Source organism: Dryobates pubescens, chromosome 15 (assembly GCF_014839835.1).
Source record: "Dryobates pubescens isolate bDryPub1 chromosome 15, bDryPub1.pri, whole genome shotgun sequence".
In the NCBI taxonomy this organism is placed as follows: Eukaryota; Metazoa; Chordata; class Aves; order Piciformes; family Picidae; genus Dryobates; species Dryobates pubescens.
The window spans coordinates 507,154-522,991 of record NC_071626.1 but is presented as its reverse complement, the minus strand read 5'-3'; positions in this window follow the sequence as shown (position 1 = coordinate 522,991).

The window sequence follows — 15,838 nt, the reverse complement described above, 5'->3', positions numbered from 1 at the left end:
AACAAGCTACCCAGAGAAGGATGAAAGGGCAGCGTGCAGAAGGGGCTGTGTGTGAGAGAGAGAGGAGGGCTTCTCTCTTTGTCACTTACAAATGGCACTCGGGAGGCTTTTTACTGTTGTTAAACAGCCACCGGGGTGCTGCCCAACAGCAGCTCCACAGAGCAGCCGGGGGGGAAGGGACAGCACCAGGCTGTGAAACCCAACAGCAACCAGCCAGACAAGAAGAGGGAATGGCCTCCAGCTGCAGCAGGGGAGGTTTGGGCTGGACACAAGGGGAAAATCTTTACGCTGCAGGAGTGGTCAGGCACAGGCTGCCCAGGGAGGTGGTGGAGTCCCCAGCCCCAGAGGTACTAAACCTGTGCAGATGTGGTGGACTTGGTAGAGTAGGGTTAATGGTTGGACTGGGCCTGGAAGGTCTTTTCCAACCTAAGTGATCCTGATTTGGTATGAAAGCTGCTGTGCAGAGGTCCTGGCAGCACCTGGAGGACAGCAGTGTTTGATTCCAGAGGGTGGTGAGGTTGAGTCCATGCACAGTTGTGTTATGCAGAGCCAGGAGACAGCTGAGCCCTTTAGAGGAGATGTTTGCTAGGCTCGAATCTGAGGCTGTCACAACACTGGGGTCTGTGCATAAAATCACTGTGGGGTCTGACCTCCCTCTTTGGATTGCTTTGTTGTTGCTGTTTGGTTTTCCCCTGAGCATGATGAGATTTGTCACTACTGCAATTCAAGGACTAATAATGGTTGAACTCTACTTCCATCTTTGTCAGGCATCAGGCATAACCATGGCTTCCTCCTCATTTATGCCTTTGTGATGATAATCATCCTTTTCCCTTTGGAAAGTGAACTGAAAACAGCAGAAATGAGCTCAGTTTTGGTGAGGGAAAGGTTGGCCTGGCCTGGCCTCGATGGTCTGCAGAGGTCTTTTCCACCCAGACCAATTCTCTGGTTCTGTAAGAGCAGGGCAGCAGAGTGAGTCACTATCCAGCTGCACCTTTGCCAGCTGGGGACATTGCAGAGAACAGAAACTCTGAAATCAGAATTTATTTTGTCTTTTGTGATGTGTTTAACTTTTTTCTTCCTCCCCCTAATAGCCAAGAATCCCCATTTCAGAAGCCAGTTTGAGCACAGCTAATGAGATGGGTTTGGAAGTGAAGCTTTGCTCTTTGCTAATGACAACAATTTCATGCTGCAGGTCTAGAACAGCGTCCTGAAGAGAAATCCCTGAGCCCTCCCTGTGAACCACTGCCATTTAGAGCTCCTTCTGGTTGCTCAGAGGTGGCCTTGGGGTGTAATGAGTTTGGTATTTGAGCAGGAGAAAGCAGCAATATGTTACAGTTAGGGAAGATAGGAGGAACGACTTCTCCCCATGTAATTTCGAGGATCATTTAAGTGGACAGAATGTAATTAATTACTGAGCTGGAATTCCACCCAAAGCCTGCAACTAACCCTTTCTTGCCTGCCAAAACAAACAAGCAAACAGAGACAGAAGCACTGTGCTGTCTCCAGTGACAAGTGGTCAGGATTTGCAGTTGAAATGGAGTTCAGCTGAGCCGGTGGCCGCACTTACAACTTAACCCTCCCGAGCTGTGGTGGTTCTTGTGGGTGCCAGTTGCTTTCACCACTCTGACACCAGTGCAACTGATTTCAGCTGCCTGGAAGAGTCTTTTGCCAACACCCAGGGCTGCTGTATTTCTGTCCCCAAAAGTGAGGGGGGTTTAATTATTATTTGCCCCCTGAGCTGTGCCATCCTGGCCCGGGGCAGCAGGGCTGTGGCCAGCAGCAGTAGGGAAGCGATCATGGCCCCAGACTGGGCACCGGGGAGGCCACGTCTTGAATCCTGGGCTCAGTTTAGGGCCCCTCATTCCAAGAAGGACACTGAGGGCCTGGAGCATGTCCAGAGAAGGGCAACACAGCTGGGGAAGGGTCTGGGGAAGAGAGGAGATGTGAAAAGAGACAAATAACTGGAGCCAGTGACGCTGAAGCCTAATGCGATGCCTCTGTACTTGAAAGCAGTCGTGTGTCCCTGGAGGAAGGGAGACAACAGGAGGCGGCAGGCTGCCAAGGTGAGCTTGTGCTGGAGGCAGGCAGCCTTCCACAGCATTCAGTAGTCAGCACTCATCTAGGGGAATGCCTCTGAGAGGCACATTTGACAGTGGGCAAGCCAGGCTCCAGAGCTGTCCCTCGTGAGGCTGTCCCTCCTAAGCCTGCAGGCTGCTGCAGGTGTGTGTTACACAGGAATGCACAGGATGATGACAGCATACCTGTGGTGTGACATCAGGGGAGACACAGGCACTGGGAGAGCTTATCCAGGGAGCTGGGGGGGCCCATCCCTGGAGCTGGTCAGGAAGTGTGTGGCCATGGTGGTGGTGGGCTGCTGGTGGGACTGGGTGGCCTTGGAGGGCTTTGCCAACACAATTCTGTGACTCTCAGTGCGGGTGGAGGAAGTCAGTTGAGAAGGTTAATTTGACTTCTTAGTTTGCCACTGTTCTCAGCAAGGCAATCACTCTGCTGCCTGCTTTCACGAAGGAGTTCTGCAGTTCTTTTGTGTTCATCCTTCATGATAGGATTAGCCTTTTGCTGGAGCTGTTGGCAGCCACTGACACTGCCTCGTGGCTATCACCTGCTTGGAGAGGGGATTCTGCCCCTTGGCTCTGCTCTGCTTAGACCTCACCTCCAATCCTGCCTCCAGTTCTGCTGTCCCGAGCAGGAGAAGGACCCCTGAGCCATTCTGTGACTCTAAGAGTATAAGAAGTAGTCCTCCCATGACCCCAGTGCAGATGCCTGCTCCTCCCTGGCCTTGTGGCAATACCAAGGAGGTTGTCACTGCTCTAGGCACAGCTCTTGCAGAAGATGTGCTCCAGCTCTCTTCCCATTCAGTGCATTTTCCAGATGTTTCTATTATTAGGCAGCGTTTGGTGCTGCAGTACCTTTATCCTGCCACTGCCAGAGGAGTGAACAACATTTTCTTCCCTGATAAAGAGTTGGGTGTTTTTTCCCCCCTGTATTAAAATGCAACTCTATTAATCATCCCTTTGACAGTTTAATGCTTGGCTTGCAGCATTAAGCTGTAATTCATTAAAATTTGTTCAAGGCAGCATGAGTCATGCAGTAAAATATTTATTACTGCTTTCAGCACTTCTGGCAGGAAACTCAGTTTAAAATAAAATAAAGAATTATCAGCTGTCCATTATGGGTTGGTGATGGCAGCCTCGGAGGGAAGGGGCAGGGAGGGGTGGTGTGCTCCAGCTGGGCAGTCCTGATCCACCTCTCTTGTCCATCTTCAACACACAGAATCACCTACCCACATTATCTACCAACCTTTTCCTCCCCTGGCACAGGCTGCCCAGGGAGCTGGGGGAGTCCCCAGCCCTGGAGGGATTTAAGGCTCAGGGATGTGGTTTGGTGGCTTAGCAGCAGTGGTAGAACTGTGAGCTCTAGGTGTGAGCAGCTGGACTGGATGATCTCAAAGGTTTCTTCCACCCTCCACAGTTCTGTGGTTCTCAGAAAGGTGCTGGCTGAGGTGTGACAGCATCTCACCAGTCAGTGCAGAATTCCTCCCCCTGCAGCTAAAGCCCAGTGCAGGCAGAGCTCCAAAGGAGAGCATCTTCTGCAGCCTTAATGTTCCTCATCTTGCTAAGACTGAGCATTACCCCAGGTCCTCCTGAGCAGGGAATGAAAACCTTGAGCGTGGCTGCTCCTGTGTGCCAGTGTTCACAGACACTTCCTTCTGCTCACATTCCACATCACAGAAGTAGAAAATGGGTTGGGTTGGAAGGGACTTTGACGACCATCCAACCCCTCTCCAGTCTCAATCTGCCCTATTCCAGCTCAAAGACATTGCCCCTGGACCTGTCACTCCCAGCCCTTGTCACAAGTCCCTCCCCAGCTCTCCTGGAGCCCTCCAGCTACTGCAAGGCTGCTCTGAGGTCTCCCTGGAGCCTTCTCTTCCCCAGGCTGCACAGCCCCAACTCTCCCAGCCTGTCCCACAGGGGAGGTTCTGCAGCTCTCTGGCCATCTTCATGGCCTCCTCTGGACCCTCTCCAGCAGCTCCAGGCCCTTTTTGTGCTGGGGGCATGGAACGTGCAGTGCAGGCATTTGCTCAGGAATAACTCCTAAGCTTTCCCTGAGCACCTCATTTAAACACTTAGTGGAGCGATGCTGAGCATTTACATCCCTGTTAGAAGCACTGCACAGCACTTCAGAGGGGTGCCCTGTGGGGTCAGCATTTCTTGACAGCTAATGACTGGCCAGAGAGTTTGCCCCTGAAGCCAGGTGGTCATTAACTGGGAGAAAACATCAATCCCAGAGGCCCTTATTTATAAAGCATGCCAAATCAGGAGCATATGAAGTACCATTTCCCTACCCCTGCTGCAGTTAATGCTCTCCAGGTGATGCTTCTTGAGGAATTTGCAAGCAGTAATGACTGATATTGTACCAAGAGGAAATCAAAGCTTCATTTTGTCAGTTACTGACTGAAAAGCTCCAAAATCGGCGTTTTTAGGACCCACCTTAACCTTGTAGCTTTAGTTTCTGGGTTAAAGCACAATGAACACGAAGACTTGGGGTTTATTTTCCTGTTCCTTCAAAACAACCACCCCAGACCCCCAGCCTGCACGCAGCAGGTCCCAGCTCGGGGCCCTGCCACGCAGCTCTGGCTCAGCCTGTGACAAACGTCCTGCTTAGCTTCGGTACTGCTCACCTAGCAGTGTGCTTTGTTGGGACGCAAGACTCCAGATGGTGTCCCCAGGGCAGAGCAGAGGGGCAGGAGAGCCTCTCCCCCGACCTGCCGGCCTCGCTTCCTTTAAGGCAAAGCCCTGCAGCTCTTGCCAGTGCGTTCCGGAGTCCCCTGGGGCCGTGCCCCAGCCTTGCCCCACGCTGCTGCAGCAGGGGCACTGCCGATCCGTTTCCGAGCCCCGGAGCAGTGACCTCTCTTCGCTGCACCTTTTCTGACAGCTCTGTTCCAGCTCATTCCTCTTCACTCAGTGTTTCATTTGATGTTTATTTGCAGGCGATTACTGACTGGGAAAAAGCCAATAGGTAGCTAAAAGTAATCCATTCCACAGGGCCAAGAAGATAGATTTCACTCACTGCTGCAGACACATCCTTTACTTTTCCACACTCTGCACTGCAACGTGTGAACCTTCCTGAGAGGAAAGCTGACCCCCCAAAAGCCCAAACCCAGCAAAACCCTGAACACAAACCAAGCAAGGCAAAAGCAAAGCCTCAACCTAGCGGGGGAAGAGTTGCTCAGAAAGGGATTCAAAGCGAACGAGTCCTGACGAGTCCTCTGCTCTCCGGCTCAGCACTGCCCCTGCGGGGGTGCGGGCAGGAGGTGTCGCACCGGGGCAGGGCCGGGTGCGGAGGGCTGCGTTCGCCGGTGCCGGTGCCGCTGCCGGTGCCGGTGCCGGTGCCTTCCGTTCAGCCGCTCGGAAAGTTTGACACAAGCAGGATGTGAGACTCATCGCAGCCCTGCGCCGCTTCGCAGCAGCGGCTTGATTCAGAGCACAGAGGTTTTTCACCAGGCTCTAATTTGCTCCGTTTCCACGAGCTCCTGTCTGAGAGTTCCCCATCTCTTAGCCCCTTGTGCTCTTCTCCCTCTGTCATTCCCTCTGCAGCGCAGATTTTATAGTTCATTACCTGTCAGTCAGCTCTCACCCAAGCGAGGTTTGTTCCCTCCTGCTCTGCAGGAGCTGCCTGCTTTCCCCCCGCGTCTCACATTTGTTTCACTTTGACTCTATTTATTTCTCCCAGCGCTGCAGCTCTCTCTGGCTGCACTCATTTGGAAGTGTATTTGTCCTACCAGATGCAACAGTTTGTTCCGTGCTGCATCCATTTGGCATGTTTAGTCAGGCAAGGGACTGCTAGCCCAGCACATCTCTGAAGATTCCTTAGCAGTGACAAACCATTTCCCCGTGGTGGTTTGTCCCAGAGCAGGAAGGAACGCATCAGTCACCGTCAGAGTGTCTCTAAAGCAAAGCCAGCCAATGAACACAGCCTCCTCCCTGGGGGCCCTGAAGGCCAGGCTGGATGTGGCTCGGAGCAGCCTGCTCTAGTGTGAGGTGTCCCTGCCCGTGGCAGGGGGGTTGGAGCTGGAGGTCCCTTCCAACCCTGACAGTTCTGTGATTCTATGAAATCAATACTTCTGCCCAAGAAGTTTCTGCTTTGGGCTCTTCTGAGCATGTGGGGCATGCCTTACCCCACAGAAGAGCCTCTACACGTGCTTGGTGAGACAGAGGGACCTCAGTTATTCAGCAGAAGATTCCCTTGGTGGCATATTCACAGGATCACAGGTTGATAGAATGGGTTGGGTTGGAACAGACCTTACAGATCATCCAGTTCCAACTGCCCTGCTGTAGGCAGGGACACCTCCCACCAGCCCAGGTTGCTCAAGGTCTCATCCAGCCTGGCCTTGAACACCCCCAGGCAGGAGGCAGCCACAGCCTCCCTGGGCAGCCTGTGCCAGAGGCTCCCCACTCTCACTGTGCAAAACCAATCTGCCAAGCAACAAACCTGTGGCCACGGCACCTGGGGCCATGGTTTGGTGGCCATGGTGGTGCTGGGTTGCAGGTTGGACTGGATGACCTCAGAGGGCTTTCCAACCCATACACTTCTGTGGTTCTGGGAGGGAACTGAATCTGTGAATTATTCTCCCTCACCTGTGAGCTGTAACCAAGCACCAAAATCAGCATCAGGAGTGGTGAGGAATCTCTTGTGGTGGTTTCCTTGTCCAAAGCAAAGATGTTGCAGTATGTCAGGAGTGGCAGGGACATGGTTTAGTGCTGAGCCCTCACTGATCTCCATGGTCTCTGAGCTCTCTTCCACCTGGATGGCCTCTGGGAGTTGGTGTTTCTGTATGTTCTTGAATATTGCAGCTTCCTTAAGAGGAGTTTTATGGACTCCTGAGCTGCAGTGCTACAACTTTAATGCCTGTTGGGGAAGCATTTCCAGAGAGGCAAAGCTCCTGCAAGTCAAACAGTTTTCATCCTTGCTGTGGTTCTCTAATTACTTCATTTTCCCCTTTTCTTCCTTTTATTCTTCTTTCCCCCCTGCTTTATTTTCTTGCCCAACATTGCTGCATCATCTCTTTCTGTTCCTGGCTCCTGATGATTAGCTCTGGATCACTCTTTCCTCTCCTGGCAAGACCTATTTTTTGTTTCCTGCTCCTTATTTAATCATCATGTATTTAACAGCTAATGAACTCTGAGGACTAATTTGGAACCCTTCTTGCTCAAAAAAAGATGTGCAATGAGTTATGCCTTCAGTCTGCCCTGATTTTTGTTGCTGCTGTTTCTAGTGTGTTCCCATCAGGAGAGCAAGAATCTCCATTAGGAATAATCCAGCTCTGTGTTGCCCTTGTTATAACCAACTGTAATGAAAGTGTCCTGAGCCATGGCAGGAGTCTGCATGCACCAAACTGCAGCTGTGGCCCCTCTCAGCCTGCTGAAGGCTGGCAGATGCTGACACCTTGCATCTTGCTTGGAATCAGAGTTGCTGAGGTGGAGCCTGCAGCAGCAGGCAAAAACTAACTGACAAAAATGAGTGACCAAAAGGCCTTCCATGGCCATCCTCAGGAGAGGGAACAAGAATGGAGGCCTGACAGGGGAATGGTCACAGGGCTGGAATGAGTTCTTTACTAACCCCACACTGTCACTCCTGGAAGCAGAATTGGAAATGCTTCAGCTTTGAAGATGAATGCACAGCTGGGAGCACCACAGCACTCCAGACAGCAGCTGTTCTGGAGGCCTCTTTGTGTCAGCAGGGTAGAAGAGATTAGAACAATGAGAAAAAGGGGGGAAAAGAAGTGATGGTTGTTGACTCCTTGCATTCTTGTAGCCCACTCACCGCAGCTCAGTTACATTCTGCTTACAGATCACTTCATACAGCTTAGTTACCTTTGAAGTTTGTACCTTCCAAAGCCTTCTGTAGTTATCCTTTATGATAAGCAAGGAGGAAAGGTGGTGGAGGGGACCCTAAGGAAGGGTCTTGAGGCAGCTGCAAACCACAGACAGTGAGAGGCAGCCAAGGCTGCTCTGTGTCTTTGCACCTTTGAAGTATCCTGAGCAGGTTTGTGCCCAGCTAGCAGCACTCCAAGTACCTGCAGCCTGTAGCTACAAACACTGAGAGCACAGCAAACCACTGCAGCCAAGGAGCCTGCCCAGGGCTTCATGCCTTGGGGCTGCTCTAGCTGCTGGAGTTCATTTTGAAGGGCAGGGCAAGAAAAGCAAAGAGTGTGACTGGGAAGGGGGGTTAGGGGTTGCTGTGTCTGCTGGAGATGGGCAGAGGTGTTTCACTGTTCAGGCTGTGGATTAGGCCCTGATCAGCAAACCTAGGTCCTGTAACATTGCTCTGCCTTTGTTTTGGTAGGGAAAGACCTCCAAGAAACTGCGGAGCAGAGTTCTGTCGGTGCTGCTCTTGACATAGCAAAAGCTGAGCCAAGGCAAGTGCTAAAGAGGCTTCTCTCCCTCTTTCAAGTTGCCACCACTGGAAAAGAACTGCTCTTTGCTCAGGCAGCCACCATGGGCTCGAAGCACTGGCTCTAGACCACAGATGTTTGGGTTGGGAAAGCCCTCTGAGATCATCCAGTCCAATATCAACCCAACCCCACCATGGCCACAGGGTTCTGGAACCTCTCCAGGGGGATGGGGACTCCACCACCTCCCTGGGCAGCCTGGGACAGTCCCTGGCCACTGTTGCAGCAAAGAAACTTTTCCTCATCTCCAGCTTAAGCCTCCCCTGGGACGATTTCAGGCCATTTCCTCTCCTATCATCTGAGTCTGGGGAGCAGAGCCCAACCCCCAGCTCACTGCAGCCTCCTCTCAGGGAGCTGCAGAGAGCAATGAGGTCTCCCTCAGCCTCCTCTCCTCCAGGCTGCACACCCCCAGCTCCCTCAGCTGCTCCTCCCCAGCCCTGTTCTCCAGACCCTTCCCCAGCTCTGTTGCCCTTCTCTGGACCTGCTCCAGCAGCTCACTGTCCCTGTGCCATGTGGTTTGGTGGCCATGGTGGTGTTGGGTTGATGGCTGGCCTGGATGATCCTGGAGGGCTTTTCCACCCCAAGCAATTCTCTGATTCTTACCCTTTGTCTCACAGCACCATCAAACACTCTTTTTGCCTCCCCCCTCTCCCCTCCAGTTTCCTATCATCCCAGACATCATTTCATGAGAAGACTGTTGGCTGTTGGGGTGCTGGTCTGAAGTGCACATTGAAGGAGAGCTCCCACCTGGGCTCAGTGTGCTGCTCAAACCTTTTTAGAGCAGCTGAGTGTCGAGAGAGCTCATTCTGAGGGCTTAAAGAGGCTGAGTGGAGAGAATGTCTGACATGGGGATTGATAGAGAGCAAAGTGTGATTGGAATCTTTGCTTCATCCTTCCAGCACTGCAGGGAGACTCAGATAATTGACAATTTCATGGCTGGCTTCTACTCTTTGTAATTTGAGCAATTTAATTCCATGTTTGGTGTTTGCTTATTAAATATAAATAGTGAGGCTCGTGGCTAGAGGCAGGAAAGTTCTTCCTGGCATGCATGGACACATTTCAGCAGGAGACTTATTAGAGGCATTGCTCACCACAAGAGGCAATCGTTGGAGGATGTGGGTCATGGGCAGCTGCCAACAGGAGAGCAGCTGCCTGGAGGCAAGGTGATCTCTCTTCAGTAATTGTCCCTTGTGTTCTCAGATTGGTCCCTTCCAACCCAAACCCTTCTGTGAAGCCTGAGGTCTGCTTCTCTACAGGGTGGAGATGTTTGTTCACAGATCCACACAAGTCCCAGGAAATTCACAGTGGAGAAGGCTGCTGCAGGCAGTGGAACATCTCCCTGTGAGCACAGCTGAGGGAGCTGGGGCTTGGAGCAGAGCAGCCTGAGGGCTGCCCTCAGTGCTGGGGATAAAGATGTGCAGGGCTGGAGCCAGGCTCTGCTCAGGGATGGCCAAGCACAGCACAAGGGGCACTGGGGGCAAGCTGGAGCAGAGGAGGTGCCAGGGGAACAGGAGGGAAAACTTTGTCCCTGTGAGGGTGCTGAGCCCTGGAGCAGGCTGCCCAGAGAGGCTGTGGAGTCTCCTCTGGAGCCTTTCCAGCCCCCCCTGGCTGTGCTCTGTGTGCCCTGCCCTGGCAGAGGTATTGGACTCAATGATCTCTGGAGGTCCCTTCCAACTCCTACCATTGGAAGCTGTCCAGTGCCCACCTGAAGAGACAATTCTTCATCACAGTGAGCACATTTCTCATTCCCTAGATGCATTTCCTCTTCTAGAGCTTTGTTTCCAGGGTTTCTGGGAGTCTGGCTATGACAGGACCAGAAATCTCAGCTGTGGTGTTCCAACAAGTTTAACTTGTTTAGGTTTAGCACAAGCTCCCCTGTCTCCACTCTGCTAGTAGTCTGTGAGCCTGAACACTGCCAGACTGCTGACTGCAAAGCAGCCATCCCAGGCAGAGAGCTGGCAGAGCTCTTCCCAGCACTAAAACCAGAACTACAACACACTGGACCGGAAGGGACTTCACAGGTCATTGAATGCCTCCTCTGAAGGGCATCTATATAGCAACAGCACATCATTCCTGCAGAGCTCTGCCAGCAAAACCCAGGATGAGAGACAGGAAAGCAATAGCTGCAGTCTGACAGAGGTGGCCAGTCAGCAGCAGCAAGGTACCAGCAGAGATGGAGAGATCTCCACAGCAGAACGATGCCAGGGGATGCCTGCCCGCCTCAGGTGAGGCAGAGTGGGGATGAGCCATTGCTGCTCAAACATTTCTGGTCCTGAGAGCACTGCAGAATGCTTTCCAGTTGCTCTGAGGAGTGAATGCCATGGAGTGCTGCTGTAGTCACCCCTCTTCTAATGCAGAGTCACAGAATGGCAGGGGTTGGAAGGGACCTCTGGAGTCCAACCCCCTGACAAAGCAGAGTCACCCAGGGCAGGTCACACAGGACCCAGGGGGGTTGGAAAGTCTCCAGAGCAGGAGGCTCCACAACCTCTCTGGGCAGCCTGCTCCAGGCTCCAGCACCATCACACTAAAGAAGTTCTCTCTCCTGTTGGGCTGGAACTTTCTGTGTTCCAGTCTGTGCCCATTGCCCCCCATCCTATCTCAGGGCCCCACTGAAAGGAGCCTGCCCCCTTCTTCTTGACACCCAGCCTTAAGGTAGTTGCCCAGATCCCCTCTCAGCCTTCTCTTCCCTGGGCTAACCAGCCCCAGGGCTCTCAGCCTTCCCTCATCACACAGATGTTTCAGTCCCTTCAGCATCCTCCCAGCCTCTGTAGTAGTTCCCTGTTCTTAAACTGGACACAGTACTCCAGATGTGGTCTCACCAGGGCAGAACAGAAGGGGAGGAGACCCTGGGGCTGTGGTCCAAGAGGGAATGTGTGGAAGGGGGAGTAGAAGCCCGAGTTCTCCACAGCCAGGGCTGGCTGCTGTAACTGAGTGCTCATTAAGTCAGAGGTAGCTGTGCTTGGTGCCAGCTCTCCACTGGCTGTGTGCTCATGCTACATGACATTTAGATTGGTTGCAGTCTATTAGCTTACAGCTGTGGGCTCATAAGAAGGAATTTCATCAAAATATAGACCTCAGCAAAGGGAAATGTGCAGATCTGCAGTGCCAGGCTTGTCCTGGTACCTTCACCTTAATTGCAGCTTGCAAAGCAGCGGTGGCAGCAGCTGCTGAAGTGAAATCGATGGTGAGTGGCCAGCGGTGGTGCTCAGCATCAGAGAAATTACCAAGATGATCTTCCTTCCTCATTAGCATTTTCAAAGCCCTGCTGCTTCTCTTAAATTGCTGTCAAGTGTGTTCTAAATGAGGCAAGGATGAGAATTTGTCTTCCCGGTGCACACCCCAGCCCTGGCTGGCTGCAGCAGAGCAGGAGCAGCCCTGCTCAGACGTGGAGCTCTGAACAGAGTGGCCGAGGATCAGAACTGTCTGAACGGGATGAGTTCAGTAGCAGCTGGAGGGTGGCAACGTTTGTCAGGGGCTGTGCTGCACAGGAGGCTGAGCAGCTGGGACTTCTGTCTGTGAAGTCTCTTTCCATAGGATCACAGGCACTGAAGGTCAGGGATGGGAAGGGACCTCTGGAGATCACCCAGTCCAAGCCCCCTGCCAGGGCAGGGGCACCCAGGGCAGGGCACCCAGGAACACATCCAGCAGGGTCTTGAAAGGCTCCAGAGCAGGAGACTCCACAGCCCCTCTGGGCAGCCTGCTCCAGGGCTCAGCACCCTCACACCAAAGAACTTTCTCCTCACGTTGAGGTGGAACCTCCTGGGCTCCAGCTTGTACCTGCTGGTCCTTGTCCTGTCACTGGGCACCACTGAGAAGAGTCTGGCCCCTGCTTCTTGACCCCCACCCCTCAGATATTGATAGACATTGACAGATCCCCTCTCAGCCTTCTCTTCTCCAGGCTAACCAGCCCCAGGGCTCTCAGCCTTCCCTCATCACACAGATGTTCCAGGCCCTTCAGCATCCCCACAGCCTCTCTCTTGACCTGGGGAACCCAGAACAGTGTTCCAGGTGGGGTTTGGCTTGGAGGGGACCTTCAAAATCACCTGGTTCCAACCCCCCTGCCACCAGCTCAGGTTGCTGAAGGCCTGAATTTAAGAGGCTTGGATTTGTGTTCCTGACAGCTGCTTGCATGCCTGTGTGCAATTACTAAAACCCAATCTTATTGACCTGAGTGCTCTCTGCAACTGCCTGAAGGGAGGTTGTAGACAGGCAGAGGTTGGTCTCTTCTCCCAGGCACCCAGCACCAGAGCAAGAGGACACAGTCTCAGGCTGTGCCAGGGGGGGTTTAGGCTGGAGGTTAGGAGGAAGTTCTACACAGAGAGAGAGATTGGCCATTGGGATGTGCTGCCCAGGGAGGTGGTGGAGTCACCATCCCTGGAGGTGTTCAGGAGGAGACTTGGTAGGGTGCTTGGTGCCATGGGTTAGTTGATTAGGTGGTGTTGGATGATAGGTTGGACTCCATGATCTTGAAGGTCTCTTCCAACCTGGTTTACTCTATTCTATTCCCAAATGCCATTCACAGTTAGCTGTTTCCATCCATGGCTTCACCTCTGCAGAGGCTGTGCTCATGCCCCTGTCGAGTGCAGGCAGCAGCAGCTCAGCCCAGGCTCCTTAGCTGTGCTCCTGTGGTGTCCTGCTCCTGGAGGTGGAGCGGCTAAGGCAGTGCTGGCAGCCAGTCCCAGGCAGGGTGAGCTCCAGGCTGGGATCAGCTCCTTATGGCAGCACTGCATTTAGCAGGCAGGGCCACACTGGGGAAGTGCTGACCACAACAGGCTGCCCAGGAGGGCCATTGAAAGGTGGATGCTGCTCCTGAGGCCGGCAGGGCTGAGGGCACAACCCTTGAGAAACGTTCTCCAAACCTCTCTGGTGTGAGAGGTGGCTCTTGCATCGCTTCAGCTGGACTCTGCCTCCTGCTCTCCACAGGCACTTCTGTCAAACCTTTGGAGCACCTCTGCTGTGAGGACAGGCTGAGAGGATTGGGGCTGCTCAGCTGGGGAAGAGAAGGCTGCAGGGGGACTGCAATGGGTTAAGTTCTGGAGACATCAGGGGAGTCCTCCTGCTGGCTTGTTGCCTCTGTTGCTTTATTTATCATTTCCATTTTGAGCTGAGTATTTTGAGGAGAGGAAGTGGTGAAAAATGCTTCAAATTCCACCTGTGTCCCTGGCCAGAGCAGCAGAGTTGTTTCCCTTGGCTGTGATGCTAAGATGATGAGTTCAGAGGTGTTCCTCTGCTCATATTCTCCTTGGCAAGGCACAGAGGGACATCAATCTTGCATTTAGCAGTGTGTCACAGCTTGCTCTCTGCAGCACAGGCCAGAACCAACGTTACCTGCCTCACACCAGGTGCCAAGAGCCAGGTGACTGCACCTCTGAACCCCCTGCAGAAAGAACAAAGCACCTGTTTATCCAGAGCAGCTTTTGGTGTCAGCTGTCCTGATAGCTTCTGTTTCTGTGGGCTGAAAACTGTCACCCACCCCTTACACACTGCAGAACCAGAGAGGCACAGAGGGGCTAGGGTGGAGGGAACCTCAGAGCTCATCTGCTCCAGCCTCCCCTCCATGCCCAGGGACACCTCTCAGCTACACTCAGCTGCTCAGGGCCTCATCCAGCCTGGCCCTCAACACCCCCAGGCAGGAGGCAGCCACAGCCTCCCTGGGCAGCCTGTGCCAGAGGCTCAGCAGCCTCCTGCTGAACAACTTCTGCCTCAGCTCCACTCTAACCCTGCTCTGCCTCAGCTCCAAACCATTCCCCCTGGGCCTGGCTCCAGACCCCCTCAGCAAAAGTCTCTCTGCAGCCTTCCTGCAGGATCCCTTCAGGTGCTGGCAGCAGCTCTGAGGTGCCCCTGGAGCCTTCTCCTCTGCAGGCTGCACAGCCCCAGCTCCCTCAGCCTGTGCTCAGGGCAGAGCTGCTCCAGCCCTGGGAGCATTTCTGTGGCCTCCTCTGGACTCTCCCCAGCAGCTCTGTGTCCTTCTCCTGCTGGGGACCCCAGAGCTGGAGGCAGGCTTGGAGGTGAGGTCTGAGCAGAGCCCAGGGGCAGAATCCCCTCTGCTGCCCTGCTGCCCACCCTGCTCTGGCTGCAGCCCAGCACACAGCTGCCTGAGGGCTGCAGGAGGCACTGCTGGCTCCTGGGGAGCTGCTCAGCACCCAGCACCCCCAGGGCTCTTTCTCCAGGGCTGCTCTCACCCCACTCTGCCCCCAGCCTGGATTGGTGCCTGGGGCTGGCCTGACCCAGCTGCAGGACCTTGCTCTTGGACTTGTTGAGCCTGATGCAGCTGGCACTGCACTCCTGGCTTGGCAGTCAGTGGATGGATGTTTTCTCTGGGCTGGGACACATCAGTGCTCTGAAGGACTTGGAAATTCAATCTGATTCACTGAAGAACAAAAGTCAGGCTAATTACAAGCAGCTCTGATGGTATTGTGCAGGAGTTCAAAGCCTGCACTGGGTTAATAGATTTAAGTTCTTCCTAGAACCTGACTGCTGTAGGGAGTTGTGTCTCTGGTTTTTAATTAAAAAGTAATTAAAGCCCTTATCTAATATCTGCACATTACCTGGGGTTGAGAGAACAAACTACCAAAGATAAAGCTGGAGCTATCCAAGTTAGAGAGGGGCTCAGGCTCTGGGGTGAGGGTAGCGAGCGCTGAGCCAGGCGTGGTGTCCTCCACAGCTCTCACCAAAGGACTTGGAGCCTTCTCACAGAGCTCTGGGCAGCTGCATTTGTGGATAGGAACCTTGACATTGACTCCTTCCTGATCCTCTCAGTGCAGCCACAGGGGCATGGAGAGGTGGATCTGCTGCTGCCAGAGGTGTAAGGGCTCCAGGAGCACTCAGAGAATCATTGAACCATGGAATTGGTTTGGGTGGAAGAGACCTTCAGGAGCTTTGAGTGCAGCCATTCTCTAACTACCAAGGCTGGGGCTAAGCCATGTTCCTCAGCACCACATCTCTGCCTCTCTGAAACACTTCCAGGATGGGGATTCAGCCTCCTCTGGTGCAGCTTGAGGCCATTTCCTCTTGCCAGGTATCACCTGATACGAGGGAGAGGAGAGCAACCCTCACCCCACTCCAACCTCTGCTCAGGGAGCTGTAGAGAGCAATGAGGTCTCCCTCAGCCTCCTCCTCTCCAGACCAAACACCCCCAGGTCCCTCTGCTGCTCCTCCCCAGCCCTGTTCTCCAGATCCTTGTGGCAGCCCACCCCAACCCTGCAGGCACAGGCACCTGGAGCTCTCAGGAGCATCAGGCCCCCACAATGAGCCAAGCAGAGCATCTTAGCCTTTCGCTCTGGGAAGCTAAACCACCCTCTGATGGAGCAGGGGGCAGAAGCCAGGCCCAGGGTGGTGCAGTGCCCAGCTGTGGGCAGTGGTGGCTGT